Genomic DNA, 22,323 nt, shown 5'->3' with positions numbered 1-22,323 from the left:
AGAGAGAGAGAGAGAGAGAGAGAGAGAGAGAGAGAGAGAGAGAGAGCGCCAGTAGGTCAGCTCGCATTTAAAAAATGCTGGAATTATTAATAACATGATTAAATTACCCAGAAATTATGTCTCTCAAACCTTTCTAAACATCACAGTTTAAATCTGGCCTCAGACACTTACTAGCAATATCACCCTGGGCAAGTTGTTTAGATGTCTAGTCTGTCTCAGTTTCCTTATCTGTAAAATAGGAATAATAATAGTATATATTTCTGAAGATTGTGAGGATAAAATGAGGTCATATTTGTAAAGGATAGTACAAACATTAAAGCATTTTATAAATATTTCTTCTTGTTGTTGTTATTATCCCAATGAGCTGAGCCACAAAAGATTATGTTACTCAAGGTCACACAGATAGTAAATGTCAGAAATGAGATTTAAAACAAGGTCTTCCTAATCCAAGTCTTATTTGCTGCACCATAATTTGACTCAATCAGAGCAATTTTTAAAAGCTAAGAATTTTTGAAGAACATCCTGATTGGTTGTTGTTTTCTGTTCCCAAAGAGGACCAAAATGACATCCCTATGTCCGAGTCAAGGTAAAGTGTGGCTGATCAGACCAATAATAGCTCAGAAGGCTCTCCCACAGATGAGATACAAATAGTTCATATGAACATTTGGAGTGGAGATGTCTAAATTTGTGCATCTCGTATTTCTTTTGAGTTACTGCAATTCTGCTTTGTTCATAGAACACCATGCTTTTTTTTGATGCAGGCACACCATGTTCTCCAACCAAATGGCTCTTGCTGTGTCTGAGTTAAGATCCTTGAGGGAAGGGACTATTTCATTTTTGTCTCTGTGTCTCCAATATCCAGCACGGTATGTGGCGCATAGTAGGCAGTACATTCACATTTATTGAATTCAGTTGAATGGACCAAAGCATTCAGAGGTCTAACCTTGTGTGGTGTATCTCATAGGTCTGATATTCTTTATGATAGAAAACTCTCTTCACAAGCAACTAAAGTATGAGCTTATAAGCCAGGTAATGTTGTAATGACTGTGATAAAAAATGTCATATCAGCATGCTGAATTACTCAGACAACTGAGACAAAAGCTAGATCCTTACCTATTTACTTTAATGTTTCTCATTCCACCCCCACACTTGTAGGGAAAAACAAAAGAAAAACATTTTCTCCTTATAACTACCCTCTCCCCCAATGCAAACATACCAGGTATATGCCCAGCAGGCCCACACTTGTTTTCCTGCTTTGAAACAGCAATTTTGTGGATAGAAATTTTTCTGAACTTAATACCGTGTCTTTGTCAGGGCAAGCATGATTGGTTGGGGATGAAAGTGAACCAAGAACTTGTCTGCAATTCATCCCAGAGTGAAGACTAAAGAATAAGTGGTCTTAGAAAAACTTTCAATCCTGGGGGAAAATATAAGCATTAAATTTGCTTATTTTTTGTCATAGTCAACTGGTTCTTCTCCCCCTAGACTAAAGGTATTAAAAGTCCTCAAGAAAGGAAATTCTTAATAATGATGATGGTGATTATGGTGGTGGTGGTGGTAATGATTATAGTCTCACATTTATAGAGAGATTTAAGGTTTACAAAGTATTTTCATTACCAACAACCCTGAAGGGCATATCATATCAAACATTATTATCCCCACACATGAGAAATCCGGGCTCAGAGAGGATGATGAGTCAGGACACAACTAGAGATAGGAAGCCCACTTATAAGGACCACTTTTCAATCATTTACACATTATCCACCTTCCCTCCTTATAAGCACACTTACTTCTCAGAGAAAGCAGGGTTTTATTTGTTTGTTTGTATGGCTAAAAGCAATGAAGAACTGGAAGAAAGTTGAGCAGTGGACTTGATTGCTGATTTTGAAGTCACTCTTTTTAAATAAATGGGTGTGGGATGGGTAAGAATTTTAATGATAAATGTACATAGTCTAAGGAAAGGCAAGCAGCCTGGCACAAGTGGATAGTATATAAAATCCTTAATTCAGAGCTGGAAGGGAGCTTAGAGGTCATGCAGTCCAACCCCTTCATTTTACAGATGAGGTAATTGAGGCCCAGAGATGTTAAGTGATCTCCCCAGTTGTTCTGACCATGAAGTCAGTGAGTGTTCTTTCCACTGTACCACACTCTCAGATGGGTTCACATCTGCCTCCAAAATATTCTAGCTCATTAACTTCTGTGGGCAAGTTTCTTAACCTCTATGATCTGAGGTTTACATGAGATAATGTGTAAATCTTAAAATAGCATACAAATGTAGGTTATTATTATTAAGGAGGCAGCACACCAAGACTTAAGGGCTCATATAACTCTTTATCCCCATGTTGAACAAAAAAGATCAGAAACAAGAGAGAAAATGATGTGAACAAAGTAATGGCTTTAATCTCGTTTCACTTTGTATAAATTTTCATTGGGAGGGGGGAGTAGAAGGAGGAGGTTAATCCAGAATCATGAAGCCTCTCATCAAAAGATAAATTCACATGATTTTCTAAACCAAGCCCAAGATGGGTTATTATCCCATGAATGATTCTCTGATTTCTCACTATACATACACCCTTTGGATTTAATATTTAATCACCTAGACTAGTAATGACCCCATTGAGTGATTTAGCGGGGAGGGTGACTTAGAATTCAATTTAAAATTTATTAAGCCCCTTCTGTGGGCATCTTGGAGAGAGGCTGGTTTTAGTGGCTGTTGTTTGTTTGTCCTTTGTTTTCAAAGAGGACCATGACATCAGGAAGATGATGCCATGACTTGCAAGTGAATTGGATTTAAGTGAGGGAGGGCTGTGCAAAGTCACCAGAATAACTTTCTCCTGCGGAGCCATATGGGTCCAGTGGCAAGATACAGATCAGACCTAGAGATAGTCCCCTTTTAGTGGTTAAGATTAAGAGTCAGAAGGGACCTCTGAGGTCATCTCATCCAAGCCCCTCATTTTAACAAATAAAAAAACTGAGGGCCATTTGTTCTCAAGGGCATTTTTTAACTTCCCCAGGAAGGAGAAAAGAATTTTCCCAAAGTCCTGTCACCCAATAGGCAGCCATCAGGAGTTATCTCTTAGCTGCTCTAAGGTTCCCTCCTCCTGCCAGAACTGCCACTGTGCTTGCCAGGTGGCAGAAGCAGTAGGAAGAAAAGATTATGTGTGAAAAAACAAAACGCCTTGACTCCATAAATACATTAAATTGGTATGGTATTTTTACTGGCAAGGGACTTTCTCAACTAATCTAAATTAACAACTAATTGACAAGTATTCAAGGGTCTACATGAGCTTGGTTGTTGCTGGTTTTTCTTGTAATAGAATAAATTCAAATCTTTTCCCTCAAAAAATCTTAGGTGCGGAGATGACATAAATACATGAAAAAGCAATTAAGCCACAGACAAGGCAGTCTCCATTTTCTTTGTCACTTAGACTGTATTTTTCCAAAGAAATAATTTTATAAACATTCAGGCCTCTGGGCCAGCCCACACATGTATTTAACCCACAATGAACCCAAAGTATAGACCCTAACCACCATTTAACACAAAGTTAACATAGGGGTGTAATGTTTAATAACCAGCTCTCCAGGGGAAAAAAAAGTGACCAACAACACATTTTTAAATTTAATCTTCATTATAAACATTTTCTCTATCTTCTTTTTTTTAATATAATTAATTTATTTATTTTTAGTTTTCAACATTCACTTCCATAAGATTTTGAGTTTTGAATTTTCTCCCCCAACCTCTCCTCCCCTCTCCCCAAGATAGTGTGCAATATGCTATAGGCTCTACTTATACATTCATATTAAATATATTTTCACATTAGTCATGATGTAAAGAAGAATTAGAACTAATGAGAGAAACCATGAGGATTTTCTCTACCTTCTTAAGTCTAGGCAATCACAAGAAGAATAAATCAAGCCCTGATTGGTAGCATTTGTCCATTTCTAGAGTATAAATGCTCATACTAAAAATTTAATAATCAGCTTCAGCATACCCCTGGTTCTATAGAAAAACATGATCAGAATTCCCAAGTGGGATGCCAGAAATAAGTCCTACCTACTGCCTCCCACTCAGGACCTAGGATAGCTGGGTAATGGACACAAGGTCTCACTAAGTACCATGCTATTAAAGCAGTAGTTTTAAAAGGTTAGTTAGTGATCTAAAGAATGAGAAGCTGGGAAGGGGCTCTGATGAAGAGTCCTAGGTTGGTTACACTAGGTATGGGAAAGAAAATGATGGTGCTTGGGGCCCTCAGAGGTTTCCCCTTCTCCCATTTCCTCTCTCTTTTGGCTTTTCTTTGTGATGGTCCAAGGACTCCTGCCCATATAAACCTCACTCCTCCCACCTACTCACCCAAAGCTCATCACAAAGGACCTAGCAGGTCTATAACCAGCCTAAACTGTTCCTGGAACAAGCTCAGTCTGAGGTTATAATAACTGTATGGCAACACAGAGTTTGGTCCCACTATCATTGCAGTCATAACTGATGGGGTTGGTCTCCTACCCCACTTCCAATTTTCCACAGAGATTGGTGGAAGGAGGTAACAAGACCTGGGAAAGGGGCACCCTTGTGACAGGACCCTGGGTGGGGGAGGTGGGGTCACCTCACACTTCCTGAAGATCCCATTGTGAAGCACAGAGACAACTACAAGAACAGTTGTTCCTACAGGAGAATTGCCCCCTTCCACACCCTCTGTTAGCAACTTGGGGAAAAGTCCCATTCCCCATGCACTAGTTATGGCTCTAGATACTGGAGCCAGACTATAAGTGCTAAAAAGAGGCAGAGAGGTCAGGCTACAGTGATTAGAGAAGGCTTCTCAAAGGAAGCGGTATGCTTATGGAGCTCATGGGATCACAGGATTTCGAATTCAAAGGCACTTGAAGATCATTTAGTTTAGGAGTTCTTGACCTGAGGTTCATGAACTATTTTTAAAAATATATTTGGATGACTATTTCAATATAATTGGTTTCCTTTGCAATCCTATATATTTTATTTTATGTATTGAAAAGATTATTATGAGAAAAGGTCCATAGACCTCATGAGAGCACCAAAGGGATCTCCCTCTCTCCCTCCCTCTCTCCCTCCCTCTCTCCTTCTCTCTCTCTCTCTCTCTCTCTCACACACACACACACACACACACACGACAGGTTAAGAATTGTGTATTTAGTCCAAAGCCTCATTTTACAGATGTGGAAAATGAAGGCCATTAGAGTGGATTGACTTGGTCACTTTCACACAGGCAGAAGTATCAGAATCAGCATTTTAACTCATGTCATCAAATGCTAAATTCTTGTTAACTAAGCTTTCCTTAGTCTACCAACTTGAAGTCCACTGGGCCCTTCAAGTGTACCTGAATCCAAGTACCAGGGTTTGCACAGAGAGACTGATTTTGGTTCAACATGTGGACAAATGTATCATTAGAGCTTTCTTATAGTGGATTGGGCTGTGGATGGGAGAGGGCTGAATCCTCTGCCCCTTGAGGTCTTTAGAAGGAGTTCATGGTTTAGGTAGGGGTTGGATTAGGTGATAGTTGAGGTCCCTTCCAATTTGAGGTCCATCTCAGGTCAGCAAATAAGCCTGTCATACTTGAACCTATTGTGCATGCCCAAGAATATCATCCTGTTTGGCAACATTTCATTCAGTGTGTAAATTGTTCAAGAGGATAACAAATGTTAAAGAGATGAGACAAGAGGAATCAGCTGCACATAAACTTTAAAATTTAGAACAAGGCTCACTGTTAAATGAGAGGGGCTTAAATCGGATTCTAAATACTGGCTGGCCACATCAAGATAAGACCAGAATCAATTTTTGGAAGTCTTTCTATGACCAAATCAGTAAGCCCAAGTACACAAAATATGCCACTGGAGATGACAGCAAAGGCATTTTAGAAGAAAGAGTCACTAAGCTATCTCTGGATTTGGATAAAAGGTCAGCATGACAGTGATAACCAGGACGTATATGTAGCACTTTAATAAGGCTTGCAAAGAGCCTCATTTTATCCTCACAACAATCCTGTCAGGTAGAAGCTCTTATTCTATTTTAGGGAAACTGAGGGAGTCAGAGGCTAAGTGACTTGCCCAGGGTCATACTGCTAGTAAATGTCTAAGGCAAAATTGAACTCAGGTCTTCTGGGCCACAGTTCCAACATATCTCAATCAAGTCACTGAGTCTCAATTTCATCTCTAAAATGGGGAAAATACCTACTCTGCTTAGCTCATAAGGTTATCTGCCTATTTCACAAGATTATCCTGAAGACTGAATATAGGATGCTAACAAAGTGATAATTATAAGTGAAGGGGGCTAAAAAAAAGTCCCCTTACAATATGAACATTCAAATCTGATAACTTGGGATATTTAGTGGAGCAGTGTGATACATTGGAAAGATGACCAGATTTGATATCTGAAGTTCTGGGTTTGAATCTTGACTTTGGCATTTATTTAGTCTCTCTGGGTCAAATTTTGATCCTGTATAAAATGAGTGAATTGCTCTAGATGACCTTTAAAATCTCACCCAGCTCTAAATCTGTTCATAACATGCCTGATCTTCAGACCCTGTCTATCTCCTCTGATTCTTTATAGAACACTCAAATGTGAGATATCATAGACAGCATGGCACAGTGAAGAGAACCCTGGCCCTGAAATCAGAGGATCTGAGTTAAAATCCCACTTTTGATGCTTGCTAGCCTTGTGACGGCAGGCAAGCCACATAAGCTACCTCACCTTCAGTTTCCTTATCTGTAAAATGAGGGTGGTGGCCTTGATGATCTCTGAAATCCCTTCCAAACCTAGCTCTACGAACCCATAACCTTCCCATTCATTTAGAGGCAGAGATGTCTCCAAGTATGCCTGAAAAATCCTACCGAGTCAGGAGGGAGGAGGCGATGCCACAGCAGCTTCATGTGCTTAAAAATTCCTAATAGAGTCATGTACCTCCACCAGACCTAAAATAAATTTCTAGCCCGCCTCATCTGTTTAACTTCTCTTTTCAGAGGCTTCTGTTCACACACAAAGGAAGCTCACTGGGCTTGGGCCAACAGCTATTGAGAAGTTCCTCTCAAACAAACAAGGACCTTCTCCATCTTTAGACACAGGCATTCACTGAGCACCCAGGAACAGGCAGCGAGAGCAGATTGGCACAGTGTGTTCTTAGGCAGAGCAGCTCTCCCAGCTGCCTAACATCACACTTTGCACAAATTAAGCTTTCATAAAGATCAAGACCCACATGTGGGGTGTCATTTACATGCTGTGGAGAAAATCCTTAGCTTCATTTGGTACTGAGGAAGGCAAGAGGCAAGAATAGCCCCAAAGCAGGATCTACAGGGACTTTTCCTTCCAAACGGGCAATAACATAAATATTTGTGTTAATAAAATGCATTGTCTTCTAACAATGTCTCTGTTATCCCTCTCCCCCTGTAATGTAATGCCAAAAGAAAGGCAACTTCCCAGGTTCAAAATACCAGCATAGGTGCTCTCTATTTTATTCAGTGACAAACCAAGAACAGAGAAGATTAAAACATGACATCATTCAAAATACAGCATTTACTAAGTGTGATTAAATAATCTCCAAGTACTACCCCACCCCAGGACCTTCCAATCATTCAATCAATTACAAAGTCCCTGTTCTAAATACTTCTCCACCCCTAGGCTATACCTTAATTAAGTCCACCACAAAACCCCTCTTCTCAAATGGAGATTAGTTTCCAAACATAAGTAAAGTACCTTCATTTGTCAATCACAGAGCACAATAAGGTCAAAAGTTCCCCATCCCTGGGTCACAATTGAATCTACCCCAGAGTTACATCAAGTTTAAACACAGCACTTAACACCCAAATGGAGGTCTTTTCTTCATCTTGACACGAGGCAAGTTCTCAGCAATCTTAGTTCCTGGGGAGACAAGGCTTAGCAAGGCCATAAGATACATTGCCAGTCCCTTCATGAATTCATCCTCTGTCTGTAGAACAGTCCTAGAACCCCTGAACACATTAGCAAAGCCCTCTCCCAGGATTTCTGTAAACATACAACAAGAAAATCCTTCTTCAGGGCTTCTGAACCAACAGAAAGGCTCCCAGACCCCTGCAACAACAGCACTGTCCTTCACCAGTGGACAGTATTCATTCTGTCTGCAAGACAGTCTCCAGACCCCTGCAACAACAGCACTGTCCCTCACCAGTGGACAGTATTCACTCTCTGTCTGCAGGACAGTCTCAGGGCTTCTTAGCGAACAGCCAGGTTCCAGGACTTCTTCAACAAAAGGACTGTCTTTCACCAGTGGACAAATCTGGCAAAACAACATCAAAACAGACAGACAAAGTACCAGCAAAACAGCCATGTCTCCTCAGTCCTTGGCAGCTCAGGGGGCAGGTCTCAAAAGTCCAGGGCAATTCAAAGCGGCCACCAGCAATTCTCTTAGTCTCTCTCTCTCTCCACGAGGTGCTGCTTCCAAAAAGATCTTCCGCCTCTCTCTTGTCTCCCCAAATCTACATCACCAGCTCCTCCCAGTTCAGGACTTTCTTTTCACATCAACAAGCCCATCCCACAGGTGGGATTAACAAACTCTGGGTTTTAACACAATCAATTTGAAAACCAAGCCAATACAGGGGAATCTTTAATTGCCATTACTATCACACCCCCCTGCCTCCCATGAAGTACCCAGAGGTGTGCAGTACTGGGCCTGATCTGCAGGGGCAGAAGCGATGACTTGGCCATAATTCTCAAAGCAAGCCGGCGAAGAGGTAAGTGGGGGGCAGAGGCGTCATTGACCACATCCTCAGGGATCAACTGACAGCCTGGGAAGACTGAATTTGATGTGTCATTTTGCCTTGCTCTTCCATTTGCAGGACTGGATGGCTGGATTGCCGACTGGTAGTGGCAAAAGGACAAACATACAAATTACTAGGAAGATAAAGTCACAGGCAGGGGAAAGTCCATTCAGTAAAAAATTTCCTATTTTGTTGTTGAGTCATTTTAGTCATGTCTGACTTTCTGTGACCACATTTGGGGTTTTCTTGGCAAAAATACTGGAGTGGTTTGCCATTTCCTTCTCCAGCTCATTTTACAGATGAAGAAACTGAGGCAAACAGGGTTAAGTGATTTTCCCAAGGTCACACAACAAGTAAGTGTCTGAGGCAAATTTCAACTCATATCCTCCTGATTCCAGGGCTCTACCCACTGTTCCACTCAAGCTTCTCAGGATGGGCAATACATCATTTTAGAAATGGCCCCCTCCCCTCTCCCATCAACACTCTCCTTTTCTTGGTGTTTCTTCTACTAGCCCAGAAAGATACATGAGAAGCATTCAAACTGTGCTGTGGTCAACTTTCAATTATTTGGGTGAAAACGGTTTTCTCTTCAAATAAATTATTCACAGTCAGTTTTTGATCCTGGGTTTCAAGCCCGACTGAAGCATCCACCCTGGTCATCTCAGTATTCAGCTCTCCCGCTTCTGCTCCAGACCACTGGACCTACTGAGACCATGCCACAGGTGACTTAATGCACTCAGCTTTAGAGACAACACCCTAGGGGGATGCTGTCCTCACTGGGAGTTGGCCAATGAAAATGTACTGGCCGTCAGATCTAACTGGTTCCAAACCCCAGGCCATAGTTCACTTTTCATCTGACCATCTGTCCCATACATCTCCTTCCCTTCACCCTTTACCCCCTTCTATCCCTTGCTCTGAGAACAACAAAAATGATACTAGCCAGTATTTAAATATAGTGCTTTAAGGTACACACAATACTTTATATGTTATTTCATTTTATCCTCACAACAACACTGAGAGATAGATATTATCCCCACTTTACATCTGAAGAAACTGAGAGAGGTTATATGACTTACTCAAAGATTTATAAGCAAGTAGGCATCTGAGGTAGGATTTGAACTCAGGTCTTCCTGAAATCCAAGTTCATGAAGTCATTAATGATAATCAAATCAATACTTCCCTTACTTCTGGAAAGGATTTGTCAACTGACTGCTCTATGGTATTCCTTGTCATCTCTGTGACTTTATAGTCAGTTAATATACATTTATTGTCAAAAGTCAATATGTCTATTACGCGCTAGGCATAGTGTTAAATGCTGAGGATACAAAGAAATTTAAAACAATCCAAAACACCCTTTCCTGGCCATCCTGCCCTTTTTAGGGTAACCTCTCCTTCCTAGAATGTAATGCACCAATGATTACATCTATGCACAAATAGAACCATGAAATTCAAAGACAGAGAGCACATTCCATGACAGACTATGTAGATGAATGCAACCATTGCCAAAACCAAGTGGACCTTAAGGGATGACCGTGATTTTCTATTTGCATTCCCAGTGTGAAGGGGCTTTGACACATGCCCAGATCACCTGAGGTGGAGGCATCGGTGTGGGAAATGCCAGGAACCTGCTTCTGGGAAAAGATATTATGTATTTAGCTACCTTCTCTGTGGGAGCAGCCTCATTTCACTGGTTGTATAGTCGGAACTGGGTTTAAAACTATTAGACTGGGACAATATCTTTGCTTGCAGTGACATTCAGATGTGAAGATCTCATTCAATAATAGCACAGGCACCATGCACTAAACTGGGTGTCAGAAGGGTATCTTTCCCTTCCTTTAGGCCCTGTGGCCCTTAGAAATGGGCTTGGCATTTTGGTCTGGTTTCATTTGTCCTCTCCAGTTCTAGGCGCAGGTGGTAAAAGTCCCCAGGCCACAGAAGCTTGGGCCATGGAGACCAAAGAGGCAGGTATCCAGACTGGATGTTATAACCAACCAAAAGGAAAGCCCAGAGAAACCACAGTCCTAGGACACAAGCCCAGAGGGGTTTTGGACTTGGAATTTGGTGGGACTACTACTACTACCCAGGGACTGAGTTAAGCTGTAAACTTAATTTACCTCCCCTCCCCAGAGACTGAGAGGGTAAAGAGAACATTATGCTCCTAGGTGGTGGTAGAGAGATGCTTACATGTTTGTTCTGGTTATGCCTTTGAAGAAAATATTTTTTTTTGTAAAAGGTAATCTGACTGGTAAGTGGATGAATTGAACTGGATTGCTTAGACCTTTAAAATTGAAGGAACACAATGGCTGGAGGCTTAAGACAATTAGGATCCCCCCCCCCCCTTTAAGGTTCTGGAGAACCCTGGGGAAGGAGTGAAATGTAACATGCCTTCAAGTAGTGGGGGTCGGAGTAATCACTGTTACACCTATAGCCATGCCTGGCACTCCTTCCTCCCTCTCATGGGCCTTCTCTTCCTGCTGCCCAAATAGGTGGTACACAAATGAGTTTAAGTCAACTACTACATTAAATCAGGTGGAAGAAACTTGGAAGGGCACAGAATCACAGACTTTGAGAGTTGGAAGGACCTCCACGGCTATCTGGTCCAAATCCTACATGAAAAGAATCTCCATTCTAAAACACCCAACAAGTGATTGTGCAGCTTCTGTCTTAAGATCCACAAACTGATGCCAATATATATACATGCTTAGTTCAAGTACAGACAAGGTTCTAGGAGCTGTGATTTTGCTTAGATAGGAACTCCCTCCCAGAAACAACTAAGAAAGTTACCTCTTCATGACTGAGTGAACAATTTTCAAGAGTTGGTTCAATTTATAGCAACTCTTTTCATGGTGACAAAGAACTAGAAATTGAGGGGATGCCTATCAACTGTGGAATGGCTGAACCAATCATAGTATGTGACTGTGATGGAATGCTATTGGGCTATAAGAATTGACAATAGGGATGGTTTCAAAAAACACAGGAAGATCTATATGAACTGATACAGAATGAAGTGAGCAAAACCAGATCACTATACAAAGTAACAGCAATATTTTAATGATGATTAATTGTGAAAGACTTATCTCCTCTGATCAATACAATGATCCAAAACAATTCCAAAGGACTCATGATGAAAAGATGCTATTCACCTCCAGGAAGAGACCTGGTAATCTGAGTGTAAATTGAAGAACATTTTTCTCACTTTATTTTTCTTCCTTTTTTTTTAATACAACATGACTAATAGGGGAATGTTTTATATGATTTCACTTGTATAATTGGTATCATATTGTTTGCCTTCTCAGTGGATGGGAGAGGGATGAGAGGGAGGGTGGCAATTTGGAACTTAAATTTTTTTTAAAAAGACTTAAAAACTAACTAAATAATTTTTTAAAGAATTGGTATACCTGACAAATTCATTACCCTACTGTCATTATGTTAATGAGCTTCTCTGAACTTGGACTGGATGTCAGACAAATATACAGTCTGTCATCAGGCCCGTACTTACTGTTCTTCCGGCTCTGTGATTATAATCACAGGTATTTATATAACTCTTTAAGGTTTACAAAGTGCTCTACATATGTTAACTCATTTGATCCTCTCAATATTCATGTGAGTCAGTTGCAATTAATATTTTCATTTTACAGGTGAGGAAATTGAGGCTGAGGAGGATCAGGTGATTTATATGGGGTCACACAACTAAGTTGAATTCAAATTTAGGTCTTGTCTCCTGCCCCATCTGCTGCACTGTCTAGTTGCCTCCAAAACTTCCAGATGTTGTTATTTGCCATTATGGTTGTTAAGAATTCAGGGTTCTCAAAATCCTATTTTGTTCATAAGATTATTAGCATGCCACTACTTCTCTGGCATGAAGGTGAGCATGAGTTCACACAGGTCAAAAATATAACATCATACACCCAAAAGATAAATGTAAATAATTTTTTTTTATTGTTGCTATCACTTTTCCCCCTCATTAACACAGGCCTCCCTATTAGACTATAATCTCCATAAAACCAGTATGAATGACTAGCAATCAGCTCTCTGAGATCTCACTGCTAGACATATATCACAAAGAGGTTAAAGATAAAAAGAAAGGCCCAATATACAGTAAATATTCACAGCAGTACTTTTTTTGTGGTAGCAAAGAAAGGAAAAACAAAGCAGGTATTCAACAATTTAAACAAGAATCAGATACTATTGCTTTAAGAAATAATGAATACGAAGAAAACAAGGAAGCTTGAGAAGATTTATATGAACTGCTGAAAAGTGAATTATGCAGAACCAGGAAAACAATAACTGAAACAATGTGCAAAAGGAAAAAAAAAAGAACAACAAAAACTCCAAGATGAATGCTGTGAAAGTATAATGATCAAATTAGATGCAAAAGAAGGGACAGGAAAATGAATCTCCCTTGCTTCTTTGCAGAGAAAGGGGATTGTGTGTGGGGAACACTGCATATAACATTCAACTTGGGTTCTCCCTCTTTTTTAATTGTTGGGGTATATTCTTTTGGAGGAAATGAAAGTAATCTAAAAACAAAAGATACTAATATTTCTAAAATGTACATTATATATCCCTAGACCAGTGCTTTGCAAACAGTAGATATTTAATAAATGTTTTTCAATAACTGAGTTAATGAATGAATAAAAGCTGAATATATTAAGCTGATCTCTCTTTCCCATGACCTCATTACAGCACTTATTATCATTCATCTGGCATTTAGCCTACAATACTTCCTATTCTTCCTTTTGGGTATGAGTCAAATCTTCACATTTGTATTATAAATTCCTTTAGGGTATTATTCATCTTTGTAATCTCAGAAAATTCAAGTATCTACAATCTCCATAAAGGTTTGTTGATAACCCTACCTTGAATTTTATATTATCATTAGTCCTGAGTCCTGTCTTGACTCTTCATGACCCCATTTGGGATTTTCTTGGCAAAGATACTGAAGTTGTTCACAATTTCCTTCTCAAGTTCATTTTACAGATGAGGAAACTGAGACAAAAAGGGTTAAATGACTTGTCCAAGGTCACATAGTTAGTAAATGCCTAAAGCTATATTTGAACTCAAGTCTTCCTGACTCCGGGCACAGCCCTGGGCACTCTATCCATCTCACTACCTAGCTGCCCAGCACATTTTATGTAGTACTTCTCAAAAAAAAAAAACTTTTAAATCTATTATCTTACTTATTCCTCCAAACAATTTGATTCTTATCTTTCAGGAGAGGAAATGAAGTCACAAATTAGATTCAGATGACACAGAAAGTTAGTGAGTAGGGACTGAAACTCAAGTATCCTGGCTCCCAGGCCCTGTGCATTTCCCATTAGAGCATATCTCTCATCAGCCCTCTGCTCCAGATTAATCCTGACATGAAATCAAAGCATCTCCAGTATAACTCATTCATTTGTTCCATAGACATTTATTGAGCAGTAAGTACCCAAAGGCACTGTGCTATGTGCTGTGAGGAATACTAATGTGTAGATGACTTAGTCATCCTCTAAAAATAATTGAGTGCCCTCTGTATGCACAGAACTAGGCAAGTGCAGGTGAGATATATATATATATATATATATATATATATATATATATATATATATATATATATATATATATATATATATATATATACACACCACAGTAAGCTAGTCTACATGCCCCACTTTTTAATTGACCTGACAGCGTCTGCACAATGCCATGTTTGGTTAGGTCTCTTCTGCATCCTTAGAACTATTTGTCTAACCAGATGGACAGCTCCCTATATAGGAGCTTCCCAGTACAAATTAAAACAGCAGCCATTATAACTTAAAAATTCATTCCCAATATCCAACTCTAAGTACTTTGACCCAAACTTCAAAATGGATTCTGGGGATGGAATTGATAAAGTGATAGCTTATAGTAAATTCTTAAACTAGATTTTCTTTTAATAATAAAACAATGAAGGGGCAGTGAATACTGGTGAAATAAGTCTGAATGAGTCACTTAACTCTTCAGGGCCCCCAGTGATCAAAGCCCAACACAACAGTTGTCAGTCTATATCAGTAAAGGCCGTTCTCTCCTACACACACACAGTTCTTGACAACAGTGAAAATTCAGGTCTAGACCCAAAAAAACTAATGTTAAATGGTCTTTGACAATAACAATAAGAAAATTGATTTAAAGATAGATATTCCTTGATCCTCCACAACTTAAAAACATATTGTTTAAAAAAAAAAAAAGAGTTCCTAGGTCACTCCTGACTCTCCTCTACCACCAAGATCTGCTAGATTCATCTGTATTCAGGGGCTTAGAGAACTTACTAGGTCTCATTTACATATACTGGAAATCTGATCAATAGTATTCAAGTTCCATTTAATAATGTCTACTTTCAATATGTATTTTTCTTCAATTTTCTTTTTTTTTTTAAAGAATCTGTCACCACTATACCCAATTCAACCACACATTTCTTTTTCAAGTGGAATTTTTCCAAAGAAATGAAGTCTTCTTTTCTTGCTCTAATGTGGAAAATGGAATAGACTAGTATACTACCAACCTACTGGTTCTTTAACTCCCACGCGAGTGATTCAGAGACCTAAGAGTACTCAGTCCCAAATAGAAACATGAGACACCAAGTCAAACTATCATTTCCAAACAAATCTGCTCTTCCTCATCCTCTTTATTGAAAAGCTAAATTCACTGGAAGAAAGATTTGAAGTTCATTATTGATACAGATAACTGAGATTTGGGGTTGCTGCTTTTTCTTCTACAAATCTTTCTTTCCTAGGGTTATATACTTACTCAAAATAAACAGACAGACGCTGCTGCCATGACTATATCTTCATGATGTCCTCCCAAAATGTGTGTTAGGATCATTGCTACTTCTTCTGGAGCAGAATGATGCGGGTTTTATCTAGTTAGCACATTCCCAAGTTCACTGTCACTTCCAAAGAATTTCAAGAATTACTTCTACTTCTCTGTTGCATACCGTTTACCTGATTTAAGATTAATAAAGCAATTACAATACTCTCAATTAAGAAGCCATTTTAAAATGCACTTTTAATTCCAGTTCATGTGTAACTCACTTAATTATTACTATTTGTTTTTATTCTTGAGTGAATAATTTCTTCTCTCACAGCACCACAGCATGCTTATCTTAAAGAAGGCAAAATATTGGGAAAATTTTTCCCTAAGCACTACAGATTAAGTCAATGTCATTCATACCTAGCTATCCTGAACTACAGACCAAGATACTCATGACTCTTGCCCCACACAAGTCACTGAAACATCTTGTTGCTGAAAATTTAACTGTTAGGGGGTAAAAAATCTATACCCACTCTGAGAATTTATGACTAAGTTAGGTAAAAAAGGGCCTCATATATCATTTTTCTCTTTTAGCTTTTGATGCCTGTTAACTGTTATCTATTAATAAGATTAATAAGACACCTTTTTGAAACTAAGTTATCAGTTACACCATAAATGTTGTGGAAACATTAATTAATTAATAAATAAATAATTAACAGCTGGCCTACCCTTTTCATACAATTTCTGTGAACCAACTTGAGCCCATGTTATAAAACTGTGTGCCATAAACATTAAGGGATCACAGAGGCAGAGGGAATAGGGAAGGTATAATGGGAATGGAGAAGGATATCTAAGATACTGACCATTTTTCACTAATACCCTTTGTCTCCTAGAGCAGGGGAGAGGTAAAATTATGAGATAATTCAGTCTCTATTTCCTTTTCCCCAGAGGAACAAGTGTCTGATGCAGTGAATGGTTTTCTTATCATTCTCTTCTATTTAGTTCCTTAAGTTCCTATCATTATATGCCATTTTTAGTTTGAATGTTTTGTGTACATAGGTAGTCACAGATTCAAAATATTTTTATTAATTGTTATGAAATCAGCTGGGCCTTTGTTTCAAGGAAGACCTTGTGGTCACTCCACAAATGAAATATGTTCCATTCTCCTCTTATTGGATTCTGGGCCTAATTCACTGTCCATCTATAGAATCTGTCCAAGATTCTGTATGTCTATATATCTATACATATAGATATATATCTATGTATATGTATATCTATCTAGATAGATAGATAGATATAGACATATGTCTATGTCTAGATAGATAGCTAGATAACCCATAGAGATAGTTCGTCCAATATCCCATATCATAGTTTGGGCAATAAGCATTTTCATTTATTTGTGGGCTGTTTTTTTTTTCTATGTGGATAGCTAAATTAAACTATTTGAGCACAGATGGATCTCATCTATGAAGCTCTGTAAAATTCTAAAGGTAATAATAGCACAATGTTCATCTGAAAACAGGAGAGTCCAAAAGACCAAGTCACCCAGAGGGAATCCCTCTTCCACTTGGATTCTGTTCTGTACGTCTTCCGTGACAGCAGCAAACATCTTTGACAAGCATATCTTCCTGTTTTAAGCTTTGCTTGATATTTTTAATTAGTTGGTTGACAAAGCTCTCTGGAATAAAGGCTCATCTCCTTAACCCAATATTCTGCAGACTTTGTTGGTTGTCCCCCAACATTGGGGTAAATAATGGACAACCCAAAAACTACTGGTCTGTACACAATATCAGAAGACCTAGAGGAGGAGTTCTTAATCTGGGGTCCATGAACTTTGTTTAAGATTTTGATAATTGCATTAAATGACTGGTTTCCTGCATATTTATATCAATGCTTTTAACAACACTATTCTGAGAAGTGGTCCATAAGCATCATCTAATTGCCAAAAAAGTTCATGACATCAAAAAGATTATAAACCCCTGATCTAGAAGAAGGCCCTCAGCACATTGGGTGGACTTGCTATGAACATTTATGAGAAGACATAGGTTAGAATTGCCAAAAACAAGGTTTAAATGGGTTGTGATCTACAACATTAAAGGAAGTACCTACATATGAAGAAGTATAAAATGAAAAGCTGGTATTTCTATAGCACTTCAATGTTTCCATATCACTTTGCATAGTTTTCTCATTTGATCCTTACGACAGCTCTGTGAGATAAATGTTACCAGTATGATTATCCTCATTTTACAGATAACTAACTGTTTATGGAAAATGGAGATTCAAGGTTTAGACCAAAATAAAATGAAAAGATAGATATTAGGAAAAACTAACAGTTATAGATCATGGGAACTGGTCCAGTGATTTTTTTGGTATAGAGAACTTCTGTGTGAAAAACCTTTCTTTACAAATTCAGGTCAGTAACTTCTCTGTAATTTATAATCTTAGAGACTTGCCAGGAGCAGACGTGTCAAATACAGCCTGCAACACTCCCAACTGAGGATCCAAAAAGATGAAAATGCAATTGGGAAATAGTTAACAAAATAATAAAAATAGAATAAAACATAGATAACATTACATTTTAAACAAAGTCAACCTATGGCTGGTAAGAATCCATATGTATAGATTTTTATTATTTTTGTTCAGCGGTTTTCAGTTGTGTCCAACACCCTTTAACCCCATGTGGGGTTTTCTTGGCAAAGATACTAGAGTGGTTTGCCATTTTCTTCTCCAGATAATTTTACAAGTGAGGAAACTGAGGTAAACAGGGTTAAGTGACTTGCCCAAGGTCACACAACTAGTAAGTATCTGAGGTCAGATTTAAACATAGATCTTCCCTGACCACAGGCCTTGTACTCCATCCACTGAGCCAATTAGCTGCCCATGTATGGGTGAATAGCCCTGTTTCTATTTGAGTTTAACACAACTGGCCCACAGAGCTGAGAAATTGTGGATTCACCCAGAGTCACACAACCAATGTGTCCAAGGCAGGACTTGAAACCAGGTTTTCCTGGCTTCAACACTCAGCATTCTCTTCTCCACACTGCTTTGATGCAACAATTTACAGCACTCCAAAAGTGGGATTTACATCACTGGGTTTATGTGACAGGGGCTCCTGAAGCAAAGGCTGATGGACAATACATCAGGAAGAAGATAATCCACCTTTGAGGTCCCTTTGAACTCTGAAGCTCTATGAGACTATGATTTTTAGATTCCTAACAACAGCAAATCATACTATAGACCATTTTTTGTTGCTGCTGCATAGTTTTGCTTTAATTTAAAAACTTGCTACAACTCCTAACATGGTGACAGATTAAAATTTTTTCCTATGCCTCCACCCCCAGTCTTTTTGTAGTTAGCATCATTGCCTGAAGAAATGATACCCTAAGGGAGCATTCTAATAAGCGGACTTCCCCTCAATAAAATGTTCAGTCCACTTTCAGATATTTAGGGCCATTACAGAAAGTTATTTTTCCTTTTTTTTTTTAAATTGATTTAAGAAGTTGTATCTAAGCAGTGTGTATGTGTGTGTGTGTGTATTTTTTCCAGTATTTTACCAAGTACACTCATGATTCTTCTTTTATGTATTTCCAAGCCACAAAAGAGAAAGTCCCTCAACCCTTTGTTACTTTCTCTCTGCCTACCTAATTCAGATAAACATATCCCAAACCACTCATTCAATAATTCACTTGGGGATATTGTTTGCATGTGAGTTTACTTTATCACAAGAAATACAAATAAATATGTGAGAGAAAAGGGAAGAGCGCCTAGAACATCTCTTTTCTCACTTGTTTCTTCATTATTTCTCATTTATTTCTTCAATATTTCTCATTTGCATAGGTAAGTAATATGTTAATACAATATTGAATATAATAGGAATGTAATAAGGCCCATAAAAGAGATCAGGATTTGATTTTTAAAAGGTACCATTAGCCTTCACTAGTGAACTTTCATGGAATAATGTTTTACTCACCAAAGAGAGCAAAGTACAAATTCAGGTACAAACAGAACTCAGAGTCACCAAACTCCTACAATGAATTAATTTGTGAAATTTCATACTACACATGGAAGGCTCTAGGATTATAGATCTAGAATTAGAGGAGACCCCAGGAACCATGTAAACCAATCTCCTCATTTTATACAAGGAAGAAACTGAAGCTCAGGGATATTAAGTAACTCTGCCAAGGTTACACAGATAATAAGTGTCAGAGGTGGAATTAGGACCCAGGTCTTCACTAGGTTACAATGGAAATTTGGCTCCTATAACAATTATAGGAGGGGTGGAGTCAAGATAGCGGAAGTAGAAACATGAACTCCCAGCGACTCCAGCTTCCACCATCCCCAATCAATGTAAAAAGGGGACTCTGAACAAACTTTGGAGCTGGAGAACCCATAAAATGACACAGAGAAGCTGACCTCCTGCTGAGGACAGCCCGGCAGGCCGGGAGGAATGGGCCAGCGCAGCAGTGCTCTGGGAGCAGAGCCCAGCCCCACACCAAGGCTTTAGCCCCAGGGCAGGCCTGACCAGCCACGTGCAGGAAGGACTCCAGATCACCAGCAGCTGTGGCCATTTCCAGAACCTTCAACACATAGATGTGAAGGACAAAGTGAAAGGTCAGTGCAGTCTGGACTTTGGGATCAGTAAGTGGGAATGTTTGGCTTTTGCCCCCAGGGGGAGAAGCTGCTGAGATGCCAGCACAGCCAGCCAGCGCCATGTGGCAGCTTCAGCTCCTGGCCTGCAGAATGTAGGGGGACCAAGCACCAGTCTGAGGGGTAATCACTCTTGCTTTAACCTGCTTGGATCTGGATTGCAGTCTAGGGCAGAGGTCCTGGAGTGTGTGTCCAGCTTGCCAGAGTATGTGGAGACCTGAGAGAGGGTACCCATCTAATATCTCTGGCAGCTGAGAAAACCCCAGCATTTGGGACAAAAGCTCCCCTGTCTGGTGGTGGAGTCCTACTGTGGCAAAAAGCCCAGGGGTCAAGTGACTGAGGGGCAACATAACCAGGCAAAGGAAACAAAGCAGACAGAAGATTCCAGCATTACACTCCTATTTTGGGGAAAAAAAGGAGGAAAGTATGGAACAGGAGGAAGACAGTGAAGTCAGAACTCCTACACCAAAAGCTTCAAAGGAAAATACGAGCTGGTTACAGGCCATAGAGGACCTTAAGAAGCAGATAAGAGAAGTGGAGGAAAAATTGGGAAGAGAAATGAGCAAGAAAATTATGAAATGAGAGTCAACAGCCTGACTGAGGAAAATCACACCTTAAAAAATAGACTAAATCAAATGGCAAAAGAGGCTCAAAAAGGCAATGAGGAGAAGAATGCCTTAAAAAGCCAAATTTGCCAGATGGAAAAAGAATCTCAAAAGCTCAATGAGGAGAATCATTGCTTCAGAATTAGATTGGAGCAAATGGAAGCTAATGACTTTATGAGAAATCAAGATGCTGTTAAACAGATCCAAACAAATGAAAGAATAGAAGGCAAGGTGAAATATCTCATGGGAAAAACCACTGACCTGGAAAATAGATCCAGGAGAGATAATTTAAAAATTACTGGACTACCTGAAAGCCATGATCAAAGTAAGAATCTAGAAATCATCCTCCAGGAAGTTCTCAAAGAAAACTGCCCTGATGTTTTAGTACCAGAGGGCAAAACAGAGGTTGAAAGGATCCACTGATCACTTCCTGAAAAAGATCCCAAAAAGAAAACTCCTAGGAATATTACAGCCAGGTTCTGGAATTCCCAGATTAAGGAGAGAATATTACAAGCAGCCAGGAAGAAACAATTTAAATATTGTGGAAACACAATCAGGATAACCCAGGATCTGGCAGCTTCTACACTGAGGGATCAAAGGGCTTGGAATATGATATTTCGGAGGTCAAAGGAGCTGGGATTAAAACCAAGAGTCACCTACCCAGCAAAACTGAGTATCATGTTTCAGGGGAAAATATGGTCATTCAGTGGAATAGAGGACTTTCAAGCATTCTTGCTGAAAAAAACCAGAGTTGAATATAAAATTTGACATTCAGATACAAGAAGCAAGAGAAGCATGAGAAGGTAAACAGGGAAAAGAAATCATAAGGAACTTATCAAAGTTGAACTATTAACATTCCTACATGGAAAAACAATAATTGTAACTGATGAAACTTTTGTCAGTATGAAAATAGTTGAAGGGAATAGAAATACATATATGAGGGTATATGGGCATATGAATACATGTGTGAATGTGTGCATATATGTTTATAGGTATACATAGATAGAGGGCACAGGACCAATTTAACAGGAAGGGATTATACTTAAAGGGTGAAATTAAGAGGTGAGCGAGGAATATAATGAGAAGAGATGGGGAGAGACAGAATGGGGTGAACTATCTCATAGAGAAGAGGCGAGGGAGAATGGTTACAATGGAGGGGAAGAATAAGAAGGTGGAAGGGAATGGGTCAACCTTATTCTCATTGAAATTGGCTCGAGGAGGGAATTTAATACACACTGAATGGGGTATCACCCTACAGGAGAGTAGGGGTGAAGGGGATCAGAGGGGGCATGATGGAAGGGAGGGCAGGCTGGGGGGAAGGGAAGTTGGAAGCATCCATTTTTGAAAAGGGAAGGGATCAAGGTAGAGAATAGAACAAATGGGAGGTGGGATAGGAGGGAGGGAAATATAATTGGTCTTTTACAATATATCTACTATGTTATTGTTTTGCATTAGCTACACATATACAACCTATACTGAAATGCTTGTCTTCCCAGTAAGAGTGGGTGACAAGGGAGGAAGGGAATGAATCTGGAATTCAAAG

The 22,323-nt window shown here is 39.3% G+C and overlaps 1 protein-coding gene across 2 annotated transcripts in view; it reads right to left on the bottom strand.

Annotated features, from left to right (window-relative positions):
* The window catches only part of SUSD4 (sushi domain containing 4), a 230,965-nt gene that overhangs the window by 196,819 nt on the left and 11,823 nt on the right, over positions 1–22,323 (bottom strand). The gene's annotated exons all lie outside the window — the stretch shown is intronic.

This window comes from Petaurus breviceps, unplaced genomic scaffold (assembly GCF_028583685.1).
Source record: "Petaurus breviceps papuanus isolate PSGF00001 unplaced genomic scaffold, PetGlider_PUasm1.0 90466, whole genome shotgun sequence".
NCBI lineage: Eukaryota > Metazoa > Chordata > Mammalia > Diprotodontia > Petauridae > Petaurus > Petaurus breviceps.
Note: the sequence above shows the minus strand (reverse complement) of the source record. Positions and strands in the feature narration are given on the sequence as shown.